Genomic DNA, 12,326 nt, shown 5'->3' with positions numbered 1-12,326 from the left:
ATTATCACATGATCGTATTTGCTTGACATTAATATCGCCGTTCTTTTGGAGCTAATGTGTACAAAATAATTTTGGTGCAATGTGCTTAATTATATCACCTTTGATATAACCTCCTCTAATTTGAGTGATATAAGCTGCATTATCTTTAAATAATATTGTTGGAATATTTTTGATTGATTTACCGATCTCGAGCAAACAAATTCACGATTCACTTCATAAATTGCAATAATCTCTACATGATTTGAGGAATTAGCAAAAATTTCTTGCTTAATAGATCTCCAAGAAAATATCAGTATTTCCATAAGTAAATAATATCCTGTTTATGATCGACCTTTGTGTGGATCAGAAAGATAACTCGCATCAGCATATCCAACTAACCGTGAATTTGATCGATTTGGATAAAATAATCCCAAATTAGTCATCCCATGAAGATAACGTAATATATGTTTAATTCCATTTCAATGTTTTCGAGTTGGTGTAGAATTATACCTTGCTAGTAAGTTAATTGCAAATGCTATATCAAGTTGTGTGTAATTTGCAAGATACATCAAAGCACCAATTGCACTAAGATATGGTACTTTTGGACCAAGAGTTTCTTCACCATCTTCTTGTGGTCGAAAATGATCTTTCATAACATCAAGTGACCGACCTACCATTGGAGTGCTCAAAGGACAAGCTTTATCCATGTAAAATTGCTTCAAGACTTTTTCTATATACGTTGATTGATGAACAAAATTTCCATTTGGAAGATGTTCAATTTGTAGGCCAAGACAAAATTTTGTCTTACCAAGATATTTCATCTCAAATTCATTCTTAAAACTATTTGCTATTTTTGTTAACTTTTTTGGAGTCCCTATAAGATTTAAATCATCAACATATACTACAACAATAGCAAATTTAGATTCTGATTTTTTGATAAAAATGCATGGACAAATTGGATTATTCTCAAATCCTTTTTTCAAAAGATATTCATTGAGGTGATTATGCCACATGTGTCCGGATTGCTTTAACCCATATAAGGATCTTTGTAGCTTAATAGAATACATACTTCGGGATGTAGAATTATATGTTTCAAGCATTTTATATCCTTCAGGGATTTTCATGTAGATATCATTATCTAATGATCCATACAGATTTGCTGTAACAATATCCATTAGTCGCATATCTAAATTTTCTTTTCCTACCAAGCTAATAAAAAATCTGAATGAAATTGCATCCATTACAGGAGCATATGTTTATTCATAATCAATACCAGGTCTCTGCAAGAAACCTTGTGCTACAAGTCGCGCTTTGTACTTTATAATTTCATTTTTCTCATTTCGTTTACGTACAAATACCCACTTGTATCCAACAGGCGTTACACCCTCAGGTGTTCAGACTACAAGTCCAAATACTTCATGTTTAATTAGTGAATTTAATTCTACTTGAATCTCCTCTTTTCATATTGGCCAATCATTTCTACATCGACATTCATCGACGGTTTGTAGTTCATATTCGTTATCATTACTTCTGGTAATATCTAGAGCAACTTTATAAGAAAATATATTGTTGACAACAATTATATTTGTACTTCATATTTCTCCTGTATGTACATAATGTATCAAGATCTCATTATTTTTAGGTACCTGATCCTCTTCAGGGGATAACTCTATAGGAGATTTCTCTTCAAGATGTTCACTTTCAGGAGATTTTTGTTCATAAGTTTTGGATAGATCAATTATTTTCGTGACTAGTTTCATGGGTATAGCCTCTTTAGGGGCTGCAACTTGTTTTTCGAGTACTTTTCTCTTTCAGGGAATTTTATCTTTAGCATCGACAGGTCTTCCATGCTTCAGACGTGGCTTTGATTCATTTGCTACTATATTAATTGATTGTTTTACAGGGACTTCAATCCATGTTAGAGTATTAGAAGCTAAAATGTGAGATTTCACTATTTTTTTATTGTCGGTGAATACATCTAGTAATTAATTTGCATTTCCTTGCAAATGAATAATCCTTTGAACTTCCAGTTCACATTGATTTGTATGAGAATCAAGATGGGATAATGTCTAAACATTCTAGGTAATCTCACGTCGTGCTTCTGGCAATGATTTTTCTACCCTTAATGGTGGAAAGATTGTTTCATTAAAATGACAATCTTCAAAACATACCTTAAAAACATCACCAATTAGAGGTTCAAGATATCTAATGATAGATGGTGAATCAAAACTTATATAAATTCCAAGTCAACATTGAGGATCCATCTTAGTGTGTTGTAAGGGTGCAATAGGTATATATACAGCACAACCAAATGTGCGCAAGTGAGAAATATTTGATTGTTGACCTAGTACAAGTTGCAATGGTGAGAATTTATGATAAGCAGTTGACCTAATGTGAACTAATAATGCACCATGTAATATAGCATAACCCCAAGCAGAAATGGGTAATTTTGATTTCATAAGCAAATGTCGAGCAATAATTTGAAGTCTTTTGATAAGTGATTCAGCTAAACCATTTTGAGTATGTGTACGGGCAAGAAGATGTCCAACATCAATTCCAATTGACATTCAATAGTCATCAAAAGCTTGAGATGTAAATTCACTAGTATTATCTAAACGAATTTTCCTAATTGGATAATCAAGAATTTGTGCTCTCAACCTAATTATTTGAGCAAGAAGCCTAGCAAATGGAACATTCCTAGTAGAAAGTAGATACACATGTGATCATCTAGTTGATGCATCAAATAAAACCATAAAATACTTGAACGGATTACAGTGTGGGTGTATAGGTCCACATATATCACAATGAATTCTTTTTAAGAAATATGGACATTCAACAACAATTTTTGAAAGTGATGATTTGGTAATTAATTTACTTTAAGAACATGCACTACATGGATAATTACTAGGTAAAAGAATCTTCTGTTCTTTAAGGGATGTCTGTGAGAGATTTCAATAATTCGTCGCATTATTATTGATCTTGGATGTCCAAGACGATCATGTCAAAGCATAAAAACCTTTAGGTCCAAACACTTCTAGTGTATTGCAACATATGTTTCAATTGTTCTCATTATAGTATAATATAACCTAGAAAAGAACATATGCAATTTTTCTAATATAAGCTTCTTGCCTGATTCTATTGAAGTAATATAAAGAAATTCTTCACTGCCTTCATTATTGGTTTCAATGTGATAGCTATTATAACGTATATCCTTAAAGCTATGTAAATTTATGATAAACTTAGAAGAATACAAAGCATCATCAATATAAAGTTTTGTGCCCTTTGGCAACATGATAATTGCTCTTCCAGAGCCTTCAATTAAGTTTGATAAACCCGATATGGTATTGACATTGGCTTTGCATAATATAAAATTTTGAAAATATTTCATATTTTTAAGGATCATATGAGTTGTTGCACTGTTTGCTAGATCCACTCCATTTGAAAAATCAAGATAATTCAGAGGATCTTCAGGATCATTATGATTAGCAAAGTTCGTTTCAATTTCTTTTATGAAGGCTTGGTACAAATTTACCAAATGTTTAGGTGTGCAACAAGTACATGATCAATGAACTTCCATATCACACCTATAACACTTATTTTCATGGCCTTTTGGTGGTTTTTAGCAAAAACTTATTATTTTGTTTAGCCACTAGAAGACAAAATATTAGTTCATAATACTTTATGAACAAATGCATTTGATATTACTATTGCAGGAGCATATTCGAGACAAGATATATGTGTCCTCTATCATATAATTTTAATTATGGGTTGATTTTAAAGTGCCAAATTAATTATACTCACTTGCACCTTTAATTTATTGCAACTTCAAGTGCACGTCATGTTGAGCTTTTAGGATGATAAACTTCTTCTGGAACTTGTATTTCTTTTAAGGTATCTTTTATTGTAAAGTACTCAAATTTCATGTAGATAATGACAAATAAACATTATTGCATTTGCACGACCCTTCCGAGATACACTATTGCCATCCATAATAATATATTCAGGATTTATTACATCAACATGAATCTCATCAAGATTCATTGCTTCTAGATGAATCATAGCATCAAGAATCCATGATAAGAAATTATTGCCTAAGATGTCAAGGGCAACAAATTTAAGCTTGTAAGGTTTGACATCTATATCAAATATATAATTACACAAGAAATTAAATAAATAAACATTTTTATCATACAAAATTCTATTAAAATAATGCTACACATACATATTCAAAAGTTTATTGTAATGAAACAATACATTCATATTCAAAGTTTATTAATACATGTTACATATAGTTATAGCTATGATTGAGTTGCTATATCACTAACCATTGAAAGATAAATAGGATAATTACTAATTCTTAGGAAGAAAACTTACAATGAGTTGAGAGAACTACACAAATAAACTTTAATGTTTGAAGAACAATAGGAGTACAACTTTCCTTTCCAAAATTGGGTAGAGACTTGCGCTGATAACATGTTGTAAAATAAGAGCTAATATATAAAATTAAGTGGGAAGAGAACAAGGAATATATATCGATAAACTCTTGTATTCAAGTGGTCATCCACAATCTTAAGTTGATCTCTCTTAGATCAATACTATTACAGTAAAACAATCCCACATATATATAGTCTTTAGATGTTTCTTGAGAGATAAGAGATAAAGCTGTAATAATGAACACAATTATGGATATACAGTAACATCCCAACCCTTTTTAAAAAAAGGGTAAAGGGGCAGATTTTTGAGACACCCATGTGACCCCCACCTACCCCACTCCCCCTAACCACACATTCTCACAAATATCTCTCCCTCTTTGGCCGGTCAACTAAGGGTCTCCTACACTTTTTCTTTTCATTTTCTCAAGAACACAAACACACACACTTTTCACACCTCTCTCTCACTTTCTCACCGGTGCTCACTCCTCCACCACCATCTCCATAAAAGTTTTTTTTTGGTGAGACTTACCGAAAAAATTCTTAGGAACCTTTAAGCATTTTCATCTCTTTTATTTGAGATAAAAACTCCTAATCTTTTGGTGGGTTTATATGCTTTTGGTGGGTTTATATGTTTTTGCTAGAAGTTCTCTCTATCTAAGGTTTGATAATAATATTCATGTGATTTTTGAGTTTTGGAAGTAATATTCATGTGTTTATATGTATGGGTTTTGTCTTGGTGGATTTATTTGATGAGTGAGTTTATGGTTTTTACAATGGTGGCTATCTAAGATTTATTATGGTGAAGATTTGGGGGTTTTGACTTTCTAATGTGAAATAGATGGTAAATATAATTTTTATTGATTATTTAGAACTAGTTAAAGATTCAAATTGTTTGTCTTGGAGGATATTATGATTTTGATGTCATGGGTCTCTTGATGATGTTGTGTAAATCTTGTGAGAACTACATATAAATTGTTAAGATTTTAGTATTAGGGAGATGATCTTTAATGGGTTAATTTTATAAATTGAAGTCTATGCCTTATGAATTAAATTGTTGGGTAACTTTGGAAGTGAGATATAATACTTGTAAGGTTAAATACTTAAGCTTGCTTAATTAGTTGCTTTTTTAGTGATCTCTAATTCGTAGTTAGATGCAATGTCAAGCTTTATGCTTATTGTGATAGGTTTGCTTGGTATTGTTTAGGTTCTAACTAATCTCCTTTTGGAGTTTTGGAAGTTAGGCTTTTTGCAAATTGCAAGGTAAGTAGCTTCTTAATGAGATTTTTAGAAAAATAATCATATTGCATAAAATGTTGTTTTTGGGCTGTGGGTTTTTTTTTTTTTTTTTTTGACAGCACATAGGCCCAAGTAAAAACAAGGATCCTGGGCCTAATGCTTTATGTTTAAAGGGACTGGGCTTGGTTCACCGTAGTTAAGTTGGGTTGATTTCGAACCAAGTTGTGCACAAAGCGTGGATCCTACAACACATACATACTAACACGTAGAAAATATACACGTATTGTACAGCAAGGGAAAGTAAAGAATGATATAAGCAAAATGAAAAGTGAAATAAACGTTAAGGGTCCTTAGGTAGTAAGAAATGATTCATTGTTTTCTGAAGTTTTTAATACATCACGCTCTTTTTGCACTAGGATATATTACAAGGTCTACATAAGTTCAAAAATCACATACTTGGATAGCTCCTCAGGCTTCCAAGACTTGCGAAGTTTGAATTCCTTTGAATCTAAGTGTATTCTCTAGTGGCTATTTTAGGATCCTGGACGGTGTTTTCCCTTTTTTCTCTCCTTTTGAATTTTAAAAGAGTTTTCTAAAGGATCTTTTCCCTTTGATTCACTGTTGCTGAATGAATTTCATTGTTGGCTGCCCCTCATTTTATAGTGCCACCTTAGGGATTTTTGGCGTACCATTGTTTTCCTCCATTTGCTGCCCTGGGTACTATAATGGCTGAACCCTTCCTCATTTTCTCACTATTTCCCTCTTTTGAGGTTTCCTTTTCAAAAGCCCCTAGCTGACTTTCCCGTTCTAGGAGGTCTTAAAGGGCTGACTTCTAATCTTTCTTTTCCCAAAGCTTCTAGACACCACCCTTTTCAGACCCACCTTTTGGCTACTTTGCCTTTTGTCCTTTTCCCTAAATGGGAAGATTCCTTTTTATCAGGCTAAAAGATCCCTAGCCTCCTTCCTTCATGGTGCATCTTCCTAGGTTTCCCGAGGTACCAGACCCTTATTCATAAATTGCTGGTTCCCAAGTTTTCTGCAGCATTGGGTGGTTGATGGGACACATCTGCTCTCGTTCTTTGTGTTCTTAGGCATGCTCCCTTGAGATGTCAAAATCTCAACTTGGTCCTGTTGCATATCCCGAGGATCCCAGGCTTCTGGGAATCCCTAGGTATCCTGGTTTAGTTTTTCTTCTTGGGTTCCCAATGATTTTTTCCCTTAAGGGCTGGGTTGAGCTTCTCTTTTCTTTGTTTCTTACGGCCCAAAGCTTGCCCACTCGTGGGCTTGGGTCCCTTCCTATTGACTTTTAATGAATTTGGGCCTTGCCCTTTCCTTGAAAGCCCAAATGGCTCTTAGATTTCAATCTTTTTGTATTGTTTTGGCTTTGATACAATATTGTGATATTTTGGACCTCAACATTGGTTAAACACATTTTTGGGAAATTGTTTATGTAAACCATATTTTTCCTAAATGGTTTCGTGTTATAGTCTATTACATATATGATTACTTATGAAAAGTGCATTATGATTTATATTGCATATGGGGAAATACATGAATTGTTGACATGGAAAATATGAGCATCTTTGATTTAACCCTTTAATAATGAATTCATGGATTTTATGGTATACTAAAAAATTTAAAGCTGCTTACCTTGTCTTGTTACTTGGGAAATTGATGCAAAATATTTTGATAAGAAATGGTTTCAAGGACTTTGAGAATATTGTGGATATTTGGCTATTGAAATATCCTATGAAACTACTTAGAAGTAAACTATATATTTTGAATACATTTAACTTGTGAGCTTTTGATGTGGGTTTGCCCTTATGCTATGATGTTGGTGATTATCCCGTCTTTGTGACAACGAGTCAGGTTGGAGGCTCCCACTTTGCATGACACGGGTAAATCCTTGAGTGTGTGGGTGAGGTTGATGCCCATAGGGCCAAAAGACCACACGCAAAAGAGGTACTATATAATGTGTAATTCCCTGTTGCCCATGGGGGGAAGAGGCAAATCCTTGAGTGGGTGGATGAGGCTAGGCAGGGCCAAGAGGTCACATGCAAAAGATGGCACGTTATCCCTTGTTGCCTATGAAAGGGATAGATAAATTCTTGAGGGTGTGGGTGAGGCTAGGTAGGGCCAGTAGACCACATGCCAAAAGAGGTACATATCATGCTAGTGATTTGTGGGTTTTAACTTGTCTCTATGGCAGTATAATGTCTTTGTGACATTTCCGTCTTTGTGGTGGCTTGTCATGTGACTTGGGTTGGCTTTTTAGGTTTTTGGAAAAATGTTGTTATGCTCACAGTATATATATTATGTAGTTTCATGGTGATCATTTTTTAGAAGCCTTAAGTGGCATTATTTAATCATTCTTATCATGTTATTATTGAAAATGATTTTTTTAGTTTTCAACTAGAAATTCTCAAATTGTTTCATGTTGTAATATGCACATAATCATAAAGCTTGCATTTCCTCTACTTCAATTAATTTTGTTACTTACTGGGCTATGTCTCATTCCATTCATTCACAAACTTTTTCAGAGTAGGCAACGATCTCTTGAGACAGGTTTTTGTGGCTAGAAGTAGTTAGACTAACTACTGATGGAGGCTGAACTTTTGTGATGATGATCCTTAGGTGTTGTACATCATAGGGGAAGCTTGACTCATTCTTTTGTATATAATAGTGGTGATGACTTTATTCTCATTGATGGGACAAGCTGATGATGTGTAATTATATTTATTTAGACCTCTATTCTTTTGTGTCCAATGGTCCTTGTAATTATTGTATAGAGATCTGACTTATTTTGAGAGTATATTTAATGAAATTATTATGAATATTCTTGATGTTGGGTATATTTAATGAAATTATTCTGAATATTCTTGATGTTGGTACTTAGTATGGATTATTTGGATTAATTGTCAAAATGAGAAAAATATACAGGTACCTTTGGGTTGTATTTCTCATACTTTGGACCCTTTTGAGTTTGGGGCATGACATATACATCTCCCATGGATATACATCTTTGTATATTCCAAGCTTTCCACATTCCAAGCTGTACACATTCCAAGTAAACCTTTCATTGTCCAAACTCTACACATTCCAATCAGACTTTATTTCTAACAATCTGGAGATTTTGGAACAACAAATTAGCCAAATATTTGAGATTCTCATTACTCTAAGAATTACACTACCAAGGTTTCAAGAACCCAATGAGCAAATGGAAGCCATGGCATGCAACATAGGTGTGTGGGTTTTTTTTTTTTTTTTTTGGTAAAACAGCACACAGGCCCAAGTTAAAGAACAAGGATCCTGGGCTTGATGCTTTATGCTTTAAGGGACTGAGTTTGGTTTACCGTAACTAAATTGGGCTGATTTCAAACCAAGTGGTGCATAAAGCGCGGATCCTACAACATATACATACTAACATACAACAAGCATATACGTATTGAATAACAAGGAACAGTAAAGAATGATATATGAGCAAGAAAAGTAAAATAAAACGTTAAGGATCCTTTGGATAATATGGAATGTCTCATGATTTTTTTAAGTTTTGTGATACATCATGCTCACTAGGACGTGTTACAAGGTCCAAATAAGTTCAAAAATCATAGACTTAGATTGCTTTTTAGGCCTCCAAGACTTGCGAAGTTTGAATCCCTTTGGATTCGAGTGTGTTCTCTAGTGGCTATTTAAGGATCCCGGATTTTGTTTTCCCTCTCTTTTCTCCCTTTTTGAATTCTGGCAGAGTTTTCTCAAGTATTTTTTACTTCAATCGACTATGGCTAGATGTCCTTCAATGTTGGTTGCTTACCCTTTTATAATGCCATTCTAGGGTTTTTGGGGTACCATTGATTCCCTCCATTTGCTCCCTGGGTACTAAAACTAATGTTGTGTCAGCAACATTGTTGGCTGGTCCCTTCCTTATTCTTCATTATTTTCTTCTTTTGAGGTTCCTTCTTCAAAAACCTCTAGCTGACTGTCCCGTTCTAGGGGGTAGAAGGCTGACCTTTGTTCTTTCCTTCTCCAAAGCTTCTAGATTCCACTTTTTCAGACCCACCTTTTGGCTGTTTTCCCCTTTTGTCTTTTTTCCCAAGTGAGTTAATTCTTTTCTGCCAGGTTGAAAGATCCCCAGCCACCTTCCTTCATGGTTCTTCTTCCTGGGTTCCTCGAGGTACTAGACCCTTACTCATGAGTTGTTGGTTCCTAAGCCTTTTGATTCCTTTTTTGCATCATTGGTGTGGCTGATAGGGATATATTTGTTCTGGTTCCTTATGTTTCTTGGCATATCACCTTGAACTGTCTTAATCCCAACCTGGCTTTGCTACATGTCCCGAGGATCCCGGGCTCCTAGGAATCCCCAAGTATCTTGGCCCAATTCTTTTCCTAGGCTCCCCAACGATTTTTCTGACCTTTAAGGGCTGGGTCGGGCTTTTTCTTTCCTTTGTTTCATGAGGTCCGAAACTTACCCATTCATGGATTTGGGTCCCTCCTTATGGACCCTTAATGGGTTTGAACCTCTCTTTTTTCTTTATTAGAGGCCCAAATGTTTTACTTTCTTGGACTTCACTTTAATCCTTTGCGTTGTTTTGGGCCTTGGTTCAACATTGTTGTTGGGAAATTTAGACCCCGGTTGATAGAATTAACAAGTTTTAAACCCAAGTTGTTAATTAGATTTATTATGAATAAAACTTGTTAAAACAAACAAACATCAATATCATGTCACAATCATGCAGCGGAAAAATAAATAAGACAAGATATGATGACCCAGGAAAACCAATGAAATAAACTAGTTTCACAGTAAAAAATCTGGGGGGAAACCTTCCCGAAAAGCAATTCACTATAGTAAAAAGAAGTTTCAGATCTAGTACAAAACTTTTGTCCCTAAACTCTACAATCCTTGTAGATGAACTCACAGCGGAAACCTTCTACCGCTTCAGAACCTTTGAACTCTTCAATATATGAACACCATCCTTTTTGCACGGATCCTAGTACGTGACTAACCAATGATACACGGCTCCCAGTACGTGACTAACACACCAACTAGAAAAAGATGTTGGCTGCAAAGTTTTTCACTTCATCAACAATGAAGATCAAGAAGCACTTGGTTACAAAATCCTAAGGCGTAAAGACGCAATAGCTTCTTTCAGAGAGAATAAGGTATTGGTCAGCTTTTTCATATATTCTTCTTGTATTTTCTCATGTGATGGCATTTGAAATAAGCCTTATATATGTCTAGGGTTGTGAGAAAAGAAACCCTACACATACATGTCAGCATGGGCCGAAAATCAGATCTGGAAATTTGAATTTTGTAATTCTTGATAGATACCTCGATAGCTATCTGACAAGCCTCATTAAACCTCGATAGATACCTCGATGGCTATCTGTCGAGCAGCTGTCGAGCTATCTGTCCGCAGGTGTCGAGCTATCTGTCCAGCTTTAGTGAACAGCTTTTCTTCACTTGTTTCTTGGTCCAATCTTCATGGCTTTAATACTAGACTTGAACAACATGTTTTTTGAAGTATTAAACACATCCTAGATCTACCCAAATACAAGTAAAGTGCGTTTTGTCAAAGGATTAGCCAATTACATAAAATAGTGACATATGTTCCTAACAAGTGAATCACATATGTCCTAACAATTGTGATTTTTTGGACCTCAACATTTAGCCCCCCGAGCTCGTGGGTTGCTTGCAGTCCATGCGTGAGTAGACAAGACTCTTGATTTCTGTAGGGATTCCTTCCCTGTTGTTTCAATTGGCTTTAGGGTCCCCTTTCTCCTTTCCTTGGGATCTTGCTTCTCCACACTATCCTCTAGTATCCTGGTTTACACGTGTTACACTTCTTTTACAACTTCCCCTTTTTGCACGGAACGTTGCAGTTAAGTGTCTGAGTAAAACTTCTCCATCCACTTTTTACGTTCCCTGTAACTCCTATTAATAACTGCCAATAACTCTCTCTCTTATAAAATTAAATATTGGCAACTAACGCATCTTTCAATACATCGTCTTCTCCAACAGTCCCTTGTGCCATTATTACCGTTACTTCAAACCATCTTTTTACTTCCAGAAATTTTTATTTTCAAGCTTATCTTCTTCCTTCCAGCTTTTGTTTTCTTTGTCCCTACTTCTCTGTCCTTCACCCCTTTAACTTCTCTGTTTCTTGTTGCATTGTTGTTCCATAGCTTCTTCTTCCTCACAAAAAAGGAGGGAGTGTACTCCCAGTCCTTCTAAAGGTGAAAGCTTTTCTTGGTCTGCATAGGGTGAGGTGCAGGGGGTAGTGGAGCGCCTAGCCTTCCCTTTACGAGATCCCTGGTACACCCCTAGCCTATTTTTCCCTCAGGTGTCGCATGGCGAGGCCCCTCCCTCCTCTCATACCTAGGTATTTTCTGGCCAGTCTAGGTTTGCTAGTTCCGCCCAAGTTCCAGATCCAAGGAAAATTTTAGATCTACAGATTAGGTGAGGATCTCGTGAGGCGGTTCCCATCTTCTTCGACTTTGTCCTGTGGAAGATTACTAGTTGGTCCAGTTGGGTGGATAAGGAGCTTTCTGATGGTGAATTTGTTAGTTACTTAGAGTGCGTTGGGATCCTAAAATCAGTAGCAATTTTTAGGAATCTTGAAGGTTTCAGGGACGCCAAGGGCCTTAGACACTTGGTGTGCCGTTGGTACCCTTCTCTCCATA

The sequence above is a fragment of the Quercus lobata genome, chromosome 3 (genome assembly GCF_001633185.2).
Source record: "Quercus lobata isolate SW786 chromosome 3, ValleyOak3.0 Primary Assembly, whole genome shotgun sequence".
In the NCBI taxonomy this organism is placed as follows: domain Eukaryota; kingdom Viridiplantae; phylum Streptophyta; class Magnoliopsida; order Fagales; family Fagaceae; genus Quercus; species Quercus lobata.
This window is presented reverse-complemented; position numbering follows the sequence as displayed.